The sequence below is a fragment of the Vanellus vanellus genome, assembly GCF_965231255.1.
Source record: "Vanellus vanellus genome assembly, chromosome: 9".
Lineage (NCBI taxonomy): Eukaryota > Metazoa > Chordata > Aves > Charadriiformes > Charadriidae > Vanellus > Vanellus vanellus.
Window position 1 is genome coordinate 1,216,787 of NC_138914.1, and position 22,718 is coordinate 1,239,504.

Below are 22,718 nucleotides of genomic sequence, written 5' to 3' on the forward strand. Positions count from 1 at the left end.
TTGAAACCTGTTAAAGCATATCTGTAAGAGCAAAAAAATCTACAAGCAATAATAGTCACAAATAAACAATTTTACTTATGTCACATTCACTCCAAGAACAAAATAGTCTCTGGAAGAGTGACTTGGTGGTCAGCTGTCAAAATGAAATTTAATTTAGCAGTAACAATAGGCAAGGTATGTCAGTCTATGTAGGTGACTCTAAGTGCTCAATAAAACCCATGAAGACCTCCTAGAATTAAATGCTTTTAACATAAGTTGTATTCGTAGTAAAATTTTAGATCTTCATCTCTGCAAAGAGAAAAGTATTACGGAATACTTTTCTTCTTGTTATAAATTTTAAAATACATAAATTATGAAAATTACCATTTGGATTTTCTTCTGAAAATTACCATTTTTCCACTATTTCTCCATATATCTTTGTAAAAGGTACTGACGCTTTTTCCAAAAATAGATCAATTGCCTACACAGTCCTGAGCACGTTAACTTCTCTGAAGACACGGCTGCTTTGTTTCTATTCTGCAGAATTATATAGCACAAAATGTTACTAGCTAGGTTCTGAAAGTAGCTCATGTAATTTGCTGACATTTACTTGATTATTTTAATATTAATTTACTAAGCCACCTTTCTTTGGCTAAATGTTATAAGCACTTAAGCTCCTTAATATGCTCATGTAGCTGAAACAGCAGAAGATGCTAACCAAGTCACTGGATCAGTCGTAAAGGCCTATGCTACAAGTTTCTCTGGGAAAATAATCAAGTTTTAAATGATAGAAGTGTTTTTGCAAAGCCTGGGGCATTTCACTGATTTAACATCCCACCCCCAGATTCATGGAGGTGTCAGAAGGAAAAATAAAAAAAAAAACTCTAAAAGGCCAAAAAGCAAAGTTTAATCCCAAGAGAGTAGAAAACAAGACTGTGACCCAGAGAGGCAGGTCTGGAAATAGTGAGCAAGGATTTCCTTACTGAAGCTATTACACTCACAGCTGGAGAAGAAAGTATACGTATAACGCTCCTGAGTGAAGAGTCTGAGATCACTCTTATTCTGCTCCTTGTTGCTCAAACGGTCCAAAAATTAGTTTTTAACAAAATACAAACGTCCATTGGTAAGCAGCCACTAATCAGATCTGAAAAAAACAACTCTACAGGGAGTTAACAAGAGGGGTTAGTTGCCATGTTATTTAAGACGTTACCATAGTCTACAAGAATTTCAGATTTAAGGGAATGGTGAGACAGGGATAACAGCCTGTCCAACATGCTGCTTTTTCAATTAAACTGGATAGGACCAAACTCTTTTGAAAAAGATTCTGCTCTCATCCTGCTTTTTGCCTTGTTTCCAGACAAATGCAATTCAACCTTACTGAAGCATTTAAGAAGCTCTAAAAGCAGTCATTTGAAAATGTATACATGAACTAGGGTGACTACATTTTACAATATAACATCTGAACACAAGGACTGAATAATTGTATCAGCTTGCCTGAACTCTTGCGTGGAGAAAGAGGGAATTCAGGGAATTTACGGAAGGGAAAGGAAACAGGCAAGAGGAAGAAGAGGAGCTGACTGAAGATGGCAGGGGTTACTCTCCTGCAAATACTGACACCATTTCACTGTGTACATGAACCTTCATAACACCACTACCTTTAATATGAAAATTTCAAGATAAAAGTTGTAGGATATTATAATACTTTCCACTTAAGACAAAAGATTCCTCAGGACATTTGATGTTCAGGACTGATGTTTACTCTTCCACTCCGATAAAGCAAAAACATTCTGAAGTTAAAACAAGGCTTCTGTAATATAGTAGTATTAACTCTACAAAACAAACAAACAAAACCCACATACAACACATTAGAGCCAAGCAGTTTCAACGTATTTTTCTAAATCACTGAAAAAAAATTAAGAAATACTCTGAAACATTTCTATGGCCCTACCCAAAGAAGTAACAACCAAACCTTTAATTTCAAATCCATCTTAAGTCAGTGCATCTGTACTCTACTCACTGATGTACAAAAAGTGTCTACATTAGTAAGCATACAATTATTCATATGATTTTCATCTTGGGTAGAAAGAGACCATAAGAATTTCTCAGTCCATGAAAATAATTGAGGAAGTGACACGTGTTTTAAATAAATATTCTGAGAACACTGACCTGAAGTACTTCACAAGAAATCATAATGCACACCTGGTATTGTATGAAAAGTACAGATATTTTTAAAGCATGCCTCAGCTTTTCAATTCTACAATAGCAATTGTTCAGGAAAAAGAGGGGAATGGAACACAAATGCAAAAAGGGGGAAAAAAGCAAGATAATTACACACAACCAAAAATGTTACTACTAATAATGCAAGATTACAGAGGATTACAGCCTCCTGCTCATAAAACTACAGAAATGAGTGACAGATTAAAAAAAAAAAACAAACCACACACTGTCAAATGAAATTGTATTTGTATGCATCTGTCTATGTACCTAGTAAGAAATCTCTGCTTTGAGTGGTTCAGGGCTGCCATTTTAATATTCTGATTTTGGAGCCCACAAATACAGTTAGTTCATACTTTCCAACAGTGATCAAACTGTCTCTCTCACTATTTCAACAAAACACTTTAATTTCTCATGTTCAAATTCAGCATAAATTTAAGAAAAATATAGATAAGTTTGAGAAGAATTGTTCATGATACTTCATGGGGAAGAGAATGGTGAAGCATGTTCTAATTAAATAGGGACATCTTCAACCAGATTGGGTTGCTCAGAGCCCCGTCCAACCTGACCTTGAACATTTCCAGGGATGGGGCATCTACCACCTCTCTGGGCAACTTGTTCCAGTGTTTCAACACCCTCATTGTAAAAAATTTCTTCCTTATATCTAGTCTAAATCTACCCTCTTTTAGTTTAAAGCCATTACTCCTTATCCTATCGCTACAGGCCATGCTAAAAAGTCTGTCCCCATCTTTCCTATAAGCCCCCTTTAAGTACTGGAAGGCTGCTATAAGGTTTCCCTGGAGTCTTCTCTCCTCCAGGTTGGACAACCTCAACTCTCTCAGCTTGTCCTCATAGGACAGGTGGTCCATCCCTCTGATCCTTTTTGTGGCCCTCCTCTGGACCCCCTCCAACAGGTTCACATCTTATTATTGGCATACTATTTACTTGGTAACCTTCTTATACATGTAATAAGTAATTAAGCAAAAGAATTTTGCTTCAGCTAAAATGAATGTGTGCTTGCTATGGCTTCAGCTAAGATGGGTGTGGGCTTGCTATGCGTTTGGAAAAGGGATAGTGTTAGATAGGATACAAAAGCAACAGTTGGAAGTACTGAAACTTGCAGAACAAAAGGTGGTGTAGTTAGCTAAGATAACCACAGGAGTGTAAAGAATGAAGAACCCACAAGAAGGACATGATGATAAAGACTTGGAGCCTCCAATGACTACCAGGAAGACCCCTGAGGAAGCATAGCACCTGCGCCGCTAGAAGGGAGGGGGCGTGCTCAGGGGTGGATTGCATTCCAAGAACTAATTGATTATGTAGTTGAGGGTGGGTTGTGTTCCGAAAACTCTTTGATTATGCAAATTATGTTCCAAGAAGAAACATGAATAAGTATAAGGAATACAAAATAAAAACAAGCGTTTGTAAAGGAAAAATGAGCCACAGGAGGAGAAATCCCCTGTGTAACTCCCAGTGCTGTAATAAATATTCTTTGCTCCACTGAATTTGCCCCGGACTAAAATTCAATACAGTGAGCGTGTTTCTCATATTCATAAGGGTAAACCGGGAGACTGCAAAATGTGACAACAGTTTTTTGGTTTGGGGTGTTGTGTGTTTTTTTAAATTATACAGGACTTACTATTTTTAAAGTTGTTATTATTATTACAATATTACCCTTTGTTTCCAGAACATAACATCCTCTGGGACAGCCACACATATGCCCAGCTTTGGCAATTGATGCAAGATCCTTTTCCAACGCACAGCTGTCTTTATATTGTGCTTGCAAACACACAGATAAGATAGAAGAGATTTGGCCAAGATACAACAGATAACAGGTACCAGAGAGAGAGAAAGAAAAAAAAAAAAAGCCAAAGCCACACACCAAACCACACCACACCCACAAACCACTCATCTTTGAACAGTCAACTTGCTTGCTGTCCTAAACAACCCTTTGGGATTTTTTTGTGTGGCAGAGAAGAAGATCCAGTGAGTGGTAAATCACTTAGCATGAGGAATTTCCATAATACTGAAGTGAAGATGACACTGCTGTGAAATAACCATTGTTTGAAAGAACTACTGTGAGGAGTGCCATTGTGCAGAGGTGTATAGCTCCACACTGTCCATCTTTAACTTCTGTCCCCTAGAGTAATTTCCATTCCCTACAGTCATTTTGGGTGGATTTGAAGGAGAAGAATAAACCCTATTTACAAACATCCTGCTTTTCATGCACTATAATCTCAATCGGGGGGGGGGGGGGGGGGGGGGGGGAGGGGGCGCGACAGACGATGGAAATCAGTTATAATATACAGACTGAGGATCAGGCACACATCATGAACAGTCTTCTGTATTACTCAATGTTTCTTATTCACTACTACTTTAAATACTAGTACATATATATTAAAAAAAAAAATTAAATAGAGGTACGGAGTCACAGAGTTTTCAGAGTTGGAAGGGACCTCTAGAGATCATCTGGTCCAACTCCCCTGCCAAAGCAGGATTGCCCAGAGCACATTACTCAGGACTGCATCCAGGCGGGTCTTGACAATCTCCAGAGAAGGGGACTCCCCCCCCCTCCCTGGGCAGCCTGTGCCCGTGCTCTGTCAGCCTCACCGTAAGGAAGTGTTTCCGTGTATTTGAACGGAACTTCCTGTGTTCTAACTTGTGCCCATTACCCCTCGTCCTGTCACTGGGAACCATTGAAAAGAGCCTGGCTCCATCCTCCTTCAACCCACCCTTTAAATACTTGTCCACCATAGTAAGGTCTCCCCTCAGCCTTCTCTTCTCCAGGCTAAAGAGCCCCAGCTCTCTCGGCCTTTCCTCATAAGGGAGATGCTCCAAGCCCTTCATCATCTTAGTTGCTCTTCGCTGGACTCGCTCCAGCAGTTCCCAGTCCCTCTTGAACTGGGGAGCCCAAAACCGGACACAGTATTCCAGTTGTGGCCTCACCAGTGCAGAGTAGAGGGGGAGAATGACCTCCTTCGACCTACAAACCAGACTAACACAGTGACAGAGCTAATACCATAAATCTGTAGCACACATAGGTGTCAACAAAATTACGAAATTTTAAGCTCAAGAGAGTAATTGTTCTTTTTTCTACAGGTGGATTGGATGGGTGCAAATACACACAGCAACTTTCCAAAATTTTAGCTATGTCATTTTCCAAAAAGCCTTTATGCAGTTAACTATTACGCTTCTTGCATATTTTTTGCAAGACACACTTAAGTATAACAGCTATAAAAACACACAGAGTTCTCCACAAGTTAGAAGAAAGCAGCTTTTACACTGTCCTTTTTCACTTGGAAATGTCTATTTGCAACAAACGAAAAAAAACCCTACATCACCAAATCACTGTGTAAGCAAAAGCAGCTCTTCAAATTTTATATAATATCAAAATATAATAATGCAGGGGTCTTATTATCACATACACACAAATTTGGTTTCATTTAAGGGTAAATAAAACAGCTGAGGTTATTATGAGTAGAAAAGTACAGTCTTCTCTCCAGCAAGTTCATTTTGCCTATAAGGTTTGATAACACCAGATGTTTTCTAATGCTGTACAAACAGAAGTCGTTAAAATTTATTGCTGTGAAAATCAGATACCTTTCTAGAATACTTATTAATATGCAAATACACAAGATTCAACCTGTGTCTAAACATCAAATTAGAGTCAAACTTCTCTTGGAAAATTGAAATATGTCAATTAGATTGAATTCTGACACTAAATTAGAGCTGAACGCAGAAGAAAATTACTGCTATTTTATGACATCTTATTTAGAAACAAAAAAGAGGCAGAGTAAAAATCAGTATTTCACAGTAACTGCCTAGATCTACTTTTGGAATTTAGTACTGAGGAAAAGTAACCACAGTGGTACTGTTTAAACTTTCCAGTAAGACTGACTTAAGACCTATGAGTTCCAGGAAAGGACAAAGAAAATCTAGAGCTAGGCAGGAGATGATCTGTCCAGGTGAACCACTTGTCAGTCATTCATTTTTTACATCCTTAAGTATGAGACGGGCAAAAGACAAAGAGGGAAGCCTTGTCCTCTTTGCCTAAAAATTATTTATTTTCCATCCCTTGGGAAAGCTTCTGGAGGCATCAGTTCCCAGGTCTTCCAAGAGAGACCTGACTGGCAAAAAACAACTACTAACACCGCCAACCTCCCACTCCAAAAAAAGCAAAAGGCACAGATACAGCCTTACACTCCACACTCCCCCCTGTTCAAAGGACTAACTTGTAGCACTGCGGGAACTACCCACAGGGCCAGCTCACACTTAAACTTACCCACAGAATGCACTCAAAGAAATTGACTCTTGCAAGACATCATTCCTCTGTTTCTCCTGAGAGAACAGGTTTTGCATTACATATTCAAAGCTACAAATATATATATATCACAAAGTAATTCCTCCATACATCAGAGACCCAAAGAAACAGCAGTAGCACAAAACCATCCTGTGTTCTCTCCAATTAACAGTCCAAAAGGTTTTTGCACTGTGCTGAAGAAGCAGCTGTTATTTGAGGTAGCTTGCACATAGTAGCTACGGACATGCTTGAGAAATTTTTTTAGTCAAGCCTCTAAAAATGAGGAACTCTGACGAGGAAATTAAAACAGTGGCAAGTTAGGTAAATAAATGCTCACAAAACAGGTCGCATGTGGGTACAATTCTCATGTCATTTTTACCATGGGAAGTTCCAACATAAGACTGGGTAATCGGAGCCAGCAAACTTTGTGTCTCTGCAGTGAAATACAAAAAGGTCACCTTTGGTGAATTAAATTAAATGCGCCATAAATCAGGCAGCAAAGCTGCATAGCCACTGCAACTTGTTTAACTGTCCGCTGTATATAACAGGTAACGGGTGAGGGAGGGAGGGAATCTACACACTCAGTATTTCAACAGAATTTTTTGCTATTCATCCCCACAAAGGAAAACCTTTCTAACCTTCAGATTTTTGGTGACATGTGTAGTAATTCAGAATTTCAAACCAGATCAACTGAATGCACGTTTTCTAATAATTCTACCAAAATACAATTCCTGAAGTTGCTAAAATAATTTTATTACCTGGACCCATGAGATAGCTTTCCACATTTTTAAAATCCTCTAATAGGTTTTCAGGCATTTTACCAAAAGCAGCATTTCTAATTTTTGCACATACATAATCTAGACAGCAGCCACATCCTAAATGACAGCTTTCCTAAGAAACAGCCAACGTACGATGAACATAAATGGAGCTGTTGTGCATCATCATAAGACCCCTATTTGTTCTGTTGCTAAAAGCTCTGATGTTTTAAATCTATTTACCCATTATTAAAAACCTTATATCTCTTATCTAATTTGAATAGCTCTTACATTGAAAAATAAAGTGATTCCATAGTTATCAACAAGCAAAGCACACATCTATTTTGCCTTAAAAATAAAGCACAGGCTGATGGCTAGGCATATGGCTGAAAGTTGTATCATACCAGTTGGGCCAACCAACTGGCTATTTCAGTCTCCTGTTTTTTATGCATCATACAAGATCATTTTGATTTGAACCTATTAGTCTTCTGAAGACACCAAATACATTTCCATATGACCGTAGGAGTCACTATGTCTCAGGGAAACACAGTACTTCCTGGAATTCTTGACATGCCAAGGCATCAGGTTTATTACTATTGCTCCATGCTGAGAGAACCTATTATCAGTTCTGCCATTAACTTAGACTGAAATCCAATTCTGGCTAGCTCCTTGACGAGACATTTAAGACAACTAAATACTTACAAAAACTCTTCTCATACTTTTTGCATCCAGGCAAGTTGAGTTCTTGTTGCTGGTTTGTATTTTGTTATTTTAATTTTCTTCTGAAGAGCTAAAATAAAATCTTCCTCCTTGAAATTTCCATGTAGAAACTATAGTTGCCAGGACATTTTGCATAAATAGTTCATATCCATCAAACTTGTATTACATTGTTTTGCTTTTTTTCAGCTGAGCTATTGTTCAGCATACCTCTAAGAAATCTGATGACACAATAATAACTTCCACTATGCACCTCTACAAATAGACTTTTTTTAATAAAAAAAAAAAAAAATGCCTTTCATTTGCAGTTTTCAAGATCTCAAAGAATTTTTAACATCGCATTGTACATTTCCATGAATGATACCACCCCAAGGGCCCTGGACAAGCTCAAGAAGTGGGTCCGTGTGAACCTCATGAGGTTCAACAAGGCCAAGTGCAGCATCCTGCACCTGGGTCAGGGCAACCCCTGGTATCAATACAGGCTGGGGGATGAAGGCATTGAGAGCAGCCCTGCCAAGAAGGACTTGGGAGTACCAGTGGGTGAAGAGCTGGACATGAGCCAACAATGTGTGCTCATAGCCCAGAAGCCAACCATATCCTGGGCTGCATCAAAAGAAGTGTAGCCAGCAGGTCGAGGGAGGTGATTCTGCCCCTCTACTCCACTCTCATAAGAGCCCACCTGGAGTACTGCATCCAGCTCTGGAGCCCTCAGCATGGGAAAGACATGGACCTGTCAGAGTGGGTCCAGAGGAGGGCCACAAAAAGGATCAGAGGGATGGACCACCTGTCCTATGAGGACAAGCTGAGAGAGTTGAGGTTGTCCAACCTGGAGGAGAGAAGACTCCAGGGAAACCTTATAGCAGCCTTCCAGTACTTAAAGGGGGCTTATAGGAAAGATGGGGACAGACTTTTTAGCATGGCCTGTAGCGATAGGGTAAGGCGTAATGGCTTTAAACTAAAAGAGGGTAGATTTAGATATAAGATCTAGATATAAGGAAGAAATTTTTTACAATGTTGAAGATGTTGCTGCTTATTGCAGGGGGGTTGGAGTAGATGATGTTTAAAGGTCCCTTCCAACCAAAACCATTGTATGATTCTACCATAGTCTTCTACGAGCTCTGGAACTCTCAAACTGTCCCTGTCCTACTGGAACGGTCATTGTTCACATGCAGGAGCGCAGTTTCCCTGTCCAGTGAAGATTTAAAAAGGAGGTAAATGAATGGAATTATCATCATCTGTCTCCAGATGGGAGCGAAGAACGAAAGGTAAAATTTTTCAAAATAATCTGCTTCCACATCTAAATTCCTTTGACTTTGAAAGTCAGTGGGATTTATGAAAATAAAATCCTCAAGACACTGGACAAACCAAAATTATTCTATCAGTGCAAAGTAAGAAGCCATTAAGGAGCAAGAGCTAGGAACTGAGCTCATATCTGTTAACATTTAATCTATTTTCACCCCAACCTTTCCTTCATTATACAGCACTACTGTGATATTTGCAGCTCCAGGGCTACTTTAAAGACTAGAAATAATCTTAATTCTCAAACAGCTGTCTGTCACATTTGATTAGAGATGTATTCTAGAAGCCAGCTTAGATTCAACTAAGGAAAAAAATTTCTCTGCAGCTGAGTTAAAACCTCTTTGGAAAGGGTTTAAAAACAAAACCAAAAATCAAACAAGCAAACAAAAAAAAAAGCCCCAAACCCACACAGAAAACACCCCTCCCCTCCCCCCCCCCCCCCTTCAATTATCAGTAGTGCTAATGGGCAAGCTATTCTAAGTAAGAAACTTTCGCTTAACTTTTAGTGGTACAGTTTAAGTCTCCCTGAGCACCTTTCACTCATTTCCCTCTCACAGGGAATACAATGTTTACCAATTTAAACTTGGAATGTAAGTTAGTTTCAAGTCTTAACTGTGGCAGTAAACAGAGAGGAAAGTACAACTTAAACATTGTTCAGCATCAGTGTGTCCAAATGTTCTACTTCGGAGTTATGTATCTATTCTCAAGACAATGGATGAAAACTCTGGCTGAACAAGGAGGTTCCTGACCCACTAAACAAGCCAAACTTAAAATCAAACACTATTTGACCGAGACACCTACAACAATGCCAGCACTAAATGGGGAGGGGGCAGAACCCACAGCCCAAACCGTGTGCATAACATAAATCAGAATTGTTCAAGTTATCGAAAAGTGTTCTTCTAACAAACCATATATATCTTTCTGTATATACATACATAGCATATATATGTAAATGAAATAAGAATACTTTCTCCTCCATAATTAATACATACCTAAAATAACTATTTGCAAATAATGGAATGAAAGAAGAATGAAAATACACAAGTCTGAGCTGCAATGAAATAAAACTGAGGGATAGAGGAAAATGCAGTTTGTTAAGTTTTGTGGGCTGGGGGCAGGGTGATGAGAAAATAAGTAACCAGCATAAAATATAACTGAAAGATCCTCCAGGGAAAGGAGCTGCATAAATCTGTCCGAAAGAGTGAGGGACTACTAGGCTGCAGAAAGAAAACAGTATGTAAAGGATTCAGATGTACTCTGACATATGGAATGCTTCCATCTGGCATAGAAACAGAAGAGTTTTAAGACACATAATTCACAGACTAAGATGTAAAAAATAAAATGCCTGCTAGCAACAGAAAAGTAGTTTCAAAATGCTTTACGTATGAAAGAATTTGGTAGGTCAAAGACTAGGACTGATCAAGTAAACAACCCCTCAAACTGCTTGGGGAGATTGGCAGAATATGGCAAAGGATAGTACAGTCTGAAGGGTAAGAATTAATAGAATGGAGTCAGCACTGCGAACAAATGCTATTTGAAAGAAACAATTAGAGACTGGCATATGTCCCAAATCAATAAATGGAGGTAACTCTAGGACAGTGTATAACATTCATGTAAAAGATTCTAAAATGCAAATAAGTTACCACTGAACAACATAGTTGTTTTAGATGCAACACACAGCTTCAGAAATTCTACCCACCAAATACCCTGGCATACATTTTAATCTATTATCATTCCTCCAATAAACTGCATACCCAAAGGTAATCTTCCACTTTTGGGGAAAAAATAACACTTCACGTTGTTAAATAAACAGGTTCTATAGGAAACTGATCCAAAGTCAGTAGATGTCCATGGAAAACCATTGTTGACTTTGAGATAACATGGGCTGGGTCCTATAGAAATAGTTCTCTGTATATGAAATTAAATTAAGCTTGATTTCTAGAGATACTAGTCAGTCCCCTTTCTTTGGGGCTGCTGACATTAAGTTGGAAGACTTCAGAAATGCAAAAAACTTAATAGTAAATCAGTGACATGATGAGAATTGAACATTCAGTCCTCATTAACATTAAAGGGGTGTTATGACCATATTTTTAATATGCCATCAGAAAGCTGAACAACAACAATTAACTGTAAATCTAAAAGCACGGCAGATCTGAATTAAATAACGCTATACATATCACAAACAATATCTACAGCACCTTGAATTCCAACTACTCTGAACGTCAGCATCTGATTGATCCTCATCTATAACCCCACCATCTTCTAGAACGCGTCTTTCTAGGGATCTTTTCTCCCCCAGGTTCTCTTTCAAATGCTGTGAAATTGTTGAGTTTGCTGGACTGGCGTTACTAAGGCTATTTGCAATTCTTAAATTTACTTGCATCAGGATTTCAGTTGGAGAGAAGCTTCCTCCCACAAGACAGACTTGGATGCTTTGGTATTAAGAAATGAAAACCTTATTTTCAACCCTAATTTTAAACATTTTAACCTAAATCATTCTATAAAAAAGCCAACATGTAAGTAAAAGTTTATGAAAGTCTAAGAACTTCCCTGGGGTGAAAAAGCCAACTTTATAATAAACTGATTCCCATCATATTAAAAGTATACTGTTCCTCAACGCAAAGTACAACATCCATCTCCTGTTAAGTGGTAAGTAAAATGTCTGTTAATGAGGAAAGCATGTTAAAAATCCACAGAAAAATTCTAAACCAAAAAATATGGTGAAGTTTAACCTTTACAGAGAAAAGTTTTCAGGTAACTTTGGATAACTCATTAATTCATTCAACTCACTTTTTTCCACCAATGCTTTTAACTTGTCCAAGGGCTACTTGGAGGTTTAATGATTTATTTTTTAATATAAAACACTTGAACAACGATGGTTGCTAAGGCAGCACTGATTTACCAATACGCTACCTCAATATATTAACACTCAACTCTTTTTGCCCAATTTTGTGCCATTACAGATAAGTCTCCTTGAAGAGAGCTAGAAGCAATCAAACACCCAGAAGCAATCAAGACCTAGAGTGATAAGCACTAACTAAAAAGGTTGTTCTCTCAAACTGGTTACCCTGCCCAAATGGGAAGGGCCGCAAGACTTACTGCTGTGGAGCTGCCAACAAAGAGGGCAGATAAAGATGGTTCAGAGTCATCGCTGCCAACAGCCACGGGCATCAGCTGGTTGCAGAGTCAACTGTGCACTGTTGACAGTATAAAAACCCGGTTATTATCTTAAGTAGATGATGTTTGGTCAGCACACGCTCTCAGAAATTCACAGGACCTCAATTATCTGAGGTCCTTTTCCAAATTTGACATTGATCCATGAGTTTGATGAGAGGACTGATAGACAGAAACACAGCATGTTTACATAAGGTATGTGATTTAGGAAAGGATGCCAAAGATTTATTGACACAATAAAGGGCAAGGGGAACCAAGATACACAACTCAGGAACATAAGGGACCTCCTAGAATGCTTAACAGAGTCCAGACTCATCCATTTATATAATATCATCCACAGAATCACAGAATGGTCAGGGTTGGAAGTGACCTCTGGAGATCATCTAGTCCAACCCCCCACACCTCTCCCATCTAAATTAAGACCTTTTATGTTCCACAGTTCTTGATGAAAAATTCCTCCAGAATTTCACAAACTTTCAAAATAAAATAAAAATAAAAATACTAAGAAAATGGCAATAGTGTATGCTGGAGGTATAGTTACTCAGTTTAACTAGCCTTCTAGGTCTTTTCCAAGACAAATGTTCAGTCATGACATTTAGGTGAAATCTCCTGGTATACTAAAACTGTAATAAAGACAAGCTTGTAGATGACTACATGGAGTTATAGGTGTGACTCCATGCAGTCATGCCCTGTAAAGAATGCTGAGCAGAAAAAGGGGAGAGGAAGTAACAGCCAAGTTTTGCTCTTTTGTTTTGCTTACTCCTGAACTAAACCAAATGAAAAAAGATGAGTTTTCATTACTGTGGGAAATCCAGGCAAGATAGAATATTGAATCTTGTATTAATCAAATAACAAATGCTACATTTTTACATATGAGAAGTTTCAGTTCAGAAAAGCAGCAAGTGGCTTCTTGAAGATAAAAGGCAGAGAATTGGTATAACGACTATAGGGCCTGAACACACTAATTAAGGCAGTAAAATGCTATAACCCAGAATGGAATCCATCTCACAACTCTGTCTCCATATAGCCCAACTGCACAGAAAACCTGCTAGAATTCAGAATTCATCTACCTTTTTATTAAAGTTTCTAAGCTGTATGCAGTAATTCTAATAAGCACGCACTTTAAAAAAAAAATATTAAAGGGTGCTATATCCCCATGGGTTTCTTGAAAAGTGTTTTCAATCATTTCTAGTTTTAGTTATAAGGCTGATGCCACTTTACATGCTCCTAGGTAAACCACACAGTATAGCTGAGTTTGTCAACATGCAATATTATCATTTTAATTTCTATAGCAAATAAGAAAATAAAAAGGTTTAAGCCAAAGGGAAAGATTCAAACATTTATGTAAATATTCATCCTACAAAGCACATCCGTTTCCAGCACTTCATTCAAGCTATACCATTTTTATATAAAAAAAGTCACTCTGTACAATTATTTAATTTGTACATTAATAAAATAACAATCTAAAACATCTATTACCACATATTAAAATACACTGAAACAGTTGAATTTGGCCTCCATGCCAAGATTACAAGCAACATGAATGACAGCCAGGAACTGAATTTAGTGTTCAGTTTCCCAGTTTTGATTCCAATGTTTTTTTAATTAAGTTGCCTTTAAAGGGTCAACTGTATTTCACAGAATTAAGTAAAAGTAGTAATAAGGTCAGGATGACAGAACTAGCTCCATGAACTAGTTTTTTCTATTCATCCTGTTCTTAAGATATTTTGAACATGGGATCACGTCCCATTTGCAATACCACAAATCAAAATACCATGTACTGTGAAGAAAGCTTAATTGTTTTTTTTTTTCCCCAAAAAGAAGGGCATTTCAAGCCATTTCAGATTTTAATCACTTCCCAAAATTATACAGTATATTTGGCACAAAGGTTTCTTCATTTCCTTTTTAAATACGAGCTTATAAACCCTAGAAAAGAGATTAAGTATCCAGTCTGGCCCTCTTTCTTTGTGTCCTACTTGCTGTGCTTCTAGTTAATAGTGTAACTTTAATGAGCAATTTAAATAAGGGAGACTTAAGTAGAAGTTTTAAGGACACGGGGTAGAAATTCCTACAGTTTATGAACATCATTGGCACCTTGTTCTTCATAGTTTCTTTAAGCAGTGTTAAAGTAGTTAACTTATCAATGTGCAAATATGAACAAAACCAAAACAGCTGCTTATTCTTGATTTGGCGCAGGATATTTTTAACAAATGAGATACACTTGCTATTCATGTGTCGCTAGACACATGACAATAATTTATACAAACCAAGTTGCACACTCCAAAGAACATTTTTAATACCTGCCAATATAATTCCTTAAACCACAAGCTATATAAAATATTTAAATTTTGCTTTTTCTGTTCAGTAAGCATCTTGCATCTGATATCACTGGTACACAGAGAGGTCAAAACTTCTGGCAAAATGAGACTTCAACTGTTTCTTTGATGCCAAATAAATAAATAGTTAATCATTGGTTTGGGGTGGGGTTTATTTTGGTTTGGTTTGGGGGTGGGTGGTTTTGGTGTGGCTTTTTTGGTTTTTGGGGTGGGTTTTTTGGTGGATATTTTTATGGTTTTGTGGTGGGTTTTTTGCTGTTTTTTTTTTGTTTTGGTGGTTTGGGCACAGGGGGTCTGTTTTAGTCTTTTACGAAGCAAGTCCAAGACTTGCAACTCATTTAGTATGTGCATTCAAATTCATTTTAGAATGTAAGACACATTTAGTAAACTAAAGGTTCAGGAAAATATGTAGCCTTGACAAGTTCTCTGTAGCCAAAATCATAATTGTAAATAATAATTCTAGATACTGTTGTTTCTATAATGATAAACTAAGTAACAGATAAAAGGCCTCAATATTTACAGATTTATATAATTTACAGTGACTTCAAAACGTGGATTTGTTTCATGCTGTATAATTTTCTTTTCTGATGTTGGATTAGAATGATTTCGTAAAGTTAGTCACAACTGGGGTTTTGTTTCGGGGGTTTTGTCGTTGTTTCTTAAAATGATCCCTGTAATTAAGTGTTAAAGAAGAAAGTCACAAAAGAGCAAAACTAGCTCAAGGTAGTTAAAAAAAAAAAAAAGCTAGATGCAAATCAACTTCAAACCTGGTTCAGACCTCCCCACACTAATATTCTAGGTAGAACACAGTAAATCTTTTTGCAAGCTCTGATTACATGCATTAGAATCTCTCACACATGTATTTTTAAAGAGGAAGGATACAGGTAAACTGAACAATTACAAGCAAAAAATTCTAAGAAGAGACAGTTTCATTTATACTCATACCTTAAAAACATTAAATTCGCTCTTTTTAAAGACATTCATTCTGTTACTGCGGATCAGCTCTGGATCATTAACAAATATTATACAAGTATATTCAATACCCTAAAGTTGCAGTAGCAGGGACCAAAAGTTCCTATGAAACAATTAGTTTATGCATACCATTTCCACCTAGCTTTGCTTCTTAAGCTACTCAGCTACCCTTCCCCCAACACTTATCGTAAAAAAAAAAAAAAAACCAAAACCACAATACTATAATAGAGTAATAGTAAAAGCAAATTTTGCTATTTCTCTACAACTATTTCTGTAAAAACATATCTGTAAAAGAATTAGTACAAGCATAGGAAATGAACTTTACACATCACATGCCAAGTGCAGACTTCCAAATACGTTGAGATTTTATTTTAGCAATAACATGAAAATGAAGGTAAGGGGCTCTGATAAATTTGCTCAAAATAAGTCTGAATGAGTGCAGCACCACATAAAATATTCTATTTGCCACTTAGCTGCCAATTCTGCAAGTACTTATGTACTTGCTTATCTTTAGATACCCAAGTAGTTCCCTTGGGATAACTCCATAAATTCTATACTACCAGCATCTGGGGAGTACAGTTTCCATCCTTAGCCTGTCACCATAGATTGCTCTTCTCTCCCCAGTGGCCTAACTGTAAGATTACCTCTGAAGTCTGTTTGAACGTCTATTTAAAAATATAAAGCGGGAAAAAGAAAACATCTTCCTTATGTTAGGTGCTACATATATAAGATGGAAAGAAGAAACAGAAATAATATGTTTAAACAAACAAAAAATATTTTTAAGAATCAGTAATAGCATGTTGTGCTTTGAAAAGAAAAATTATCCAGGGCCAAAATATGATTTCAATATGACTGCACTGAGTTCATTTACAGATGTCTTAGAAAATTGTATGTACCACAAATTCAAGTAAAATGTAGTGCAAATAGAATTTAACAAAAACAATTAATTTTCTTTCTCAAAGTATATTCTATCATCAGTAATTCATTGCTTGCACAAAAAAGTTATAAAATTTAGAACTGCATTTTGAGTCTTATGGTTTTTAATCAAGTTATGACAGAGCAAAGTATTGCCTGCAAATCAAAAGGAAGGCTATTAACATCACTTACTTGAGTTAAAGTTTGGAGAAGTTTCATCTTTGCTTCAGACCAACTTCAGCAATCACTTAAACGACATGCTTTGCTATTTATTGCTCTTCTTCAGAGGAAAAAGAACCAACCAAACAAAAAACACCCACACATATAAGAAACCCACCAGCAGTGACATCTTGCTATCTGTAAGTATCCACAAACCCCATTACTAATTAAAAGTCAGTATCTGAGAAGACTAACATTCCTTCAGCACTGCCACGTAAGAAGTTGAACTATACACCACTATATATCTTAACATAGCTATTCAGATGCATAACTGAAATTACTTCAGTTCACACGCCTCCAACTTGTCCCTGCTATGACTTCCAAAAATAAAGCCATGTGAAACAAAAAAGCTGAATCATTCCAAAAAAAAAAAAAAAACCCAAACCAAAATCAAAAACCCAAAACCAGAAACAACCCACCACATTCAGAACAAGTCCAAGCATCACTGGGGAGCGATTTTTTAAAAAATTTTTTTGCACCCTTTTCATATTCTACCACACTGAACACCACTATGAACTTTACCTCCTTATATGCATCATAACTTAATACCAGAATAGCAAATCCTCTCTGAACTGCCAGAACTCAAGTCCAAGTCACAAGTTTATGAACTTCTCAGGTATGCAAAATTTAATACCATGCCTATGTGAATACATACATTAAGTTGAGACAAATCTGGGCAGAAGTGAACTCAAAGACCAAAGTTTATAAGCAGTTCTCTAACTAGAAAAAAATATTTTACAAAGCGAGTATTGACTTGTTATAAAAACCTATAAGAGTTTGAGCCTGGTCTTAAAAATCTCATGTTCCTTGCTTTCTAACAAAAATAAAAATTTGAGACATTAAAGTATGTCAGCAACCTATGTAGCTTTAGTCGTGGATTGCTACCTTTTATAGCTTCTTATGTGCCATCTAAACGCAGAAGAGACTGGCTAGCTCCTCTGGAGATGCTCTAAGTCACACACTTTTCCCCCCTTCTGAATATGAAGGGAGCCAAAGACAATCAGTCAACTTATCGGGCTAAGTTATGTGCCTAGAAAAAGGATAAAATGTTACAGTCTTGATCAGAAGACATGACATGACAGATAAGAGCACCAAAACAGCCATATGGCAAAGTGAGAACAATGATAGGATAAATGTAGTTACTGTCTTTTACCAAGACCCTCTTAGCTAACAAGCTTTTTTTTCCCCCCTATGCTGATGCCTTTCTCCTATGAGCCAGAAGTACAGCAAGAGAAAAGCAGCAACACAAGATCCTCATTAAACAAACATTCTCAAATTACAGGGTGTGCAGGGATACACCCAGCTCCATTAAAAAAAAAAAAAAACAACAGCAAAACAGATTTACTTCAGCACTAGCAAAAGCCCATTTCCTTTTATCTCCTCTCTTCTAAAAGACTTAGAAAATGTCATTGTTTAGACAGCTTATCATAAAACTCAGAAAATTTCCCCTGCCATAATGAAATCATAGATTGGCTTACAAAAACATTAAGTGTAGAACTATAAAAGTTTACCATTTTGCATTTAATGAAATGCTACAGCTCCAGTCCTACAAAGATTTATGCATATACTCAACTTGATACAGGTGAGGTATTCCACTGTGAAGGCTGTTATGCAGAGGCAGTAACAGCTGGTATAAGCCAACAATAATTTGAAGCACACATTTGTTAAAATACTTAGAAGGGGGGTTCATTTGTGTTTAACATCACTTCTTATTAACACAAAATAATTCCTAAGTTAGATGTGCTGCCAAACCACAAGAGTAGCACCTTTTTTGTTCATCTTTACTTTCATGTTTTCTGTCACTGATATACTTGATTCTTACATTCCAACTATAAGCATAAATAGGAGTCAGATGGTTCTCCGCCTGATTTTCATTATTTATTTCTAAATCCACTCTTTTTTGCCTTCAGATCTCAGAGCACTTCACTGAAGTACTTGATGGAATGTACAGCAGAAAGTAGAAAGCAAGGAACACGGGGGAGAAAAAAGGGGGGGACTAAAAAAATACTACCAAACTTTTTCCTACAACTATTTTTTTCAATGTTTAAGTCAGGTAGTAACATGTTCTGCCTCCTATATTATAGATTTCTGTAATCCATCACGCTAAAAGCAAGTCAGTGAAAAATCTAAACATCTTTCCTGTTCATAAATTACTATCTTTAACAGCCATTTGAGCAGTCATACCTTCAGCAGCTTCATATTCTGCCCTTACGTTATAGTATGAACTAGGCTATTTTCCTTAGTTACTTTTAGGAAAAAAGAAAAGGAAGTCAGTTTTCCTCCAAAATTTTCAATTGTCAAGACCTCTTTTTAGTAGATTTTTATGCTTTATAATTACCGTCACAAAATAACTTCCGAGTCACTACACAGAATCACAACAAATTTGAGTATTAATAGAACAAATCCCTTTATTATATGCAAGAATTTTGAAAGGAAGAATTCTTATGCTATTGACATTCCATAGGCATGTGCTAAAACCAAGATTAACTGGAGAAAAGATAGAAACCCATAAATAAAAAACCTTAATCCATAGTCTCTTTTGATGTTCATTCCCTTGGTACTAGGTATTGGTTTTCCCCAGCCCAAGTGCTCAGATGAACTACATTACGACTTTTAGTAAGTCTTATTTATCAATGGAAAGGCATTAACATGAATAAAAAAACATGCAAAACCCCGAGAGCTGTAGCAAACACAGGGGAAGAAGGAAACTCCCTCCCCCCTGCCCCAAACTGTCATTCCATAAATCCCAGGAAACTGGGAATGATGGTATTTAACCAAACACAAAGAAACAGTGAAATAACTTACCAAAGTCTACCTACAAAAAAAAAAATCAATTAAAACCTCAATTACTTTTGGCCTGATGGTATCAAGGTAGATAATAGTTATATGATGACAGATTCTACAAAAGCTATTCAGATGTTACATGAAGAAAGTTGTGTAGTGCTTCGACATTACTTGGGCTAGCACACGTATGCCAGAACCTGCAGCCAACACACTACAAAGAAATAATGTTGTAATTGCCCCTTAGCCATCACAGTTTTCCAGCTTGACAAATAGGTACCCACTCACACCTAAGCCACCTGAGGCGTGCAATGCATACTTGAGTCTGCTCTGAAACACTTAGGGAGGAAGACCAAGACAATCCTATCCATCAAACCAAAACAGGATCACCAAAAAGAACCAAGAAACACTATCAAACAAATCTTAAAAATCTTCATTTCCAACCTGGAAAAGACATACAAACATATCTAGAGAAACCTTAAGTAAATTTTCAATAGCATCTAAATGACCTATGGTATGAAGTCATATTTTTGTGGCATAGATAACAACACCTTAATGTTCAAAAGATTTGAAAGCAAAATTAAGAGGAAAAAATGACTATAACAATCCTGCCCCTACTACTAAATACACAACTAATAAATATTGTCCTAACCATGGAAGCATAGTGTTACCTTGATATATATTCCCTGGACAGTTGCATCTGATTTTTCTGAGAATACCACATAAAATTTATTTCTAATTAGAAATAAATCAACTGAAGAGACTGATCTTCCATTCTACAGAAAAGCTGGGTGCTACTCCCAACTAGTATTGTTCTCAGCATGCCTGTGGGATAAAGAAATACTGAGAACAATTTTCTACCTGACAGGACACTGTTTCTTCAACAGTGAAGAGCATTAACTGTATGAGACTTTGCAAGTCCAACTGAAATCATTAAGTCCATTTCTTAAAGTAGCCACGCATACCAAAAGTGACCCAAATTTGTGTTTCAAGAATGCAACGTATGACCAAGACTACCAATACTACAAGGTTGTAGTACTCTCTCTACACTCTGGTCAAACGTATAACTTTTTTTTTCTATTTAGTACAGTACAAATACAATTAGACAAATCTTTGAGTATACCTTTGGCTGGCACTCTGTTTTTGTTTGCAACATGTTCTTGAAATTTTTGAATTATTTCACTGGGAAGTAAGTTTGTATTTACACACAGCCGCTTCTCATTGTGGTTCTATACCTCAAGCAGCAATCACATTGTGTTCAAAAAAACAATAGTCTGACAAACACAGGAAGCTTTTACCTGCTATTAACTTTACATCTGTGTAACTGAACAATCCAGTCTACTCTCTCAGAAGCCTGAGTGGCAGCAAGACTAAACATTTCCTAGTCAATCCACTTCTGATTGAAGTCATTTTCTGCACAATACAAAATGAAGGGAACTTGAAGGAAACCTGAAAAAGTAACCTATGAAATACGTTACTGAAAAATTCCAACTTTAACACTAGCCATATTACAGCTATGCTTATTCTGAGTCTCCAAGTAATTATATGCAATGAATGACTAATGTGTTGGAGGAACATTTATTAAACTGTTTGTCGTGGTTTGGCCTCAGCCAGCAACAGAGAACCACGCAGCCGCTCGCACGACTCCCACAGCCGTGGGAAAAATCAGCAGAAAAGGGCAAAACTCGTGGGTTGAAATATTATAATTTAGCAGAACAGACAAAGGGAAAAAAGAAAGAAAAGAAAGAAAGAAAAACAATAACACCGGTAAAGGAATACAAGAACGCGATTACAGTACCGCCGCGAAGCGCACCGACCGGACCCGCACCGCCGCAGCCCGCCCCCGAGTGGCGACCGACCCCCCCCCCCCCCCCGGCTAGCGCCTTTTATAGCGGGGCGTGGGTCACGTGGTATGGAATACGTGCCTCCCCTGCCGGCTCCTTGGAAATTAACCCCATCCTTGCCGGAACCAGGACACTGTTTTTCCTAGTTAGCATGTTGTATTATTTAGATTATATTGCACTTACAGGCCACAGTGCCATTATGGAAATTAGATACAAGTGAAGACACAAATTTTAAGTTGTTACAGTCAGCACTAAGGGGACCACTGCCTTCAGAATAGTCTTAGAACCTTTGCCATCGCATGGACAAAAATAAAGAAATCTAGGAAAACCAGTATAGAATTGGTGAACTACAAATATATGCTTGCTTTCAACCAAAAACAAGGTATGGGAGAGAGGGGAAGAGGAAGTATTGAAAGGTTCATTGTCTTATTTCTGAGAGAGGCAAATCTTCTGAATGTATTAACCTGTATGTTAAAAATTTATGGCATTTGAAGCCGTAAAAACCAGTTTGTTAGGTGAGAATGCCACATCACATGATGTTCCTCTTTAAAACTTTAGCACTCACTTACGCACTTACTGCATTACCTTAGAAGCAGCAATGCTGGAAGAATTGTGTTGTGCAACAATTATATGCTCTACATAGGTGTTGCATTACTGATAATCAGAAATCACGACAATAAATTCATAGGGCATTTAAAAAAAAAAAACTTTATGCCCTAAAATTTTATTTATTTTATTTTAAACTGCAAAGAAGTAACAGTTTTCAAATCAGGCATTTTGGTGTATAAACCAAAATGCCTGCGCTGCTAATTAAGAGAATGAGTGATGAATTCCAGCCTCATTCATTAAACAAAATTGCATTTAGCTGGGATTTATTAGGTTGAATTTAAAGTTTGAAATAAAGGTTATTCTATTTTGAAAAGCTTCTAACACTTTTATAATAAAAATAATGCTTGCCTGACCATAACAGATTTCAAACTTTCAAAGTTTGAAGTTACAAGTATCACGCTAATTTTGCAGATCCAGTAACTATACTAAAACCAGTTTAAATGACTTGTCAAAGGATACATGATGAACCAACAGCAGGAGTCTAAAGAAGCTCCAGGTTTCTTAGGAGCCAAGCATCATCACTTTTACTATCAGATCTGCATACCTGGGTGTACCAGCAGGGGAAACAGGGCTGCAAATCAAATAAAACAAAGCCTTCTCTCCT

General features: G+C 37.2%; 1 protein-coding gene across 1 annotated transcript in view; it reads right to left on the reverse strand.

Annotated features, from left to right (window-relative positions):
• The window catches only part of FHIT (fragile histidine triad diadenosine triphosphatase), a 613,325-nt gene that overhangs the window by 552,807 nt on the left and 37,800 nt on the right, over window positions 1-22,718 (reverse strand). Inside the window, exon 2 of the mRNA XM_082487872.1 lies at window positions 12,364-12,461. The gene's annotated coding sequence lies outside the window, so the exon portion shown is untranslated. The remainder of the gene's footprint in view (window positions 1-12,363; window positions 12,462-22,718) is intronic.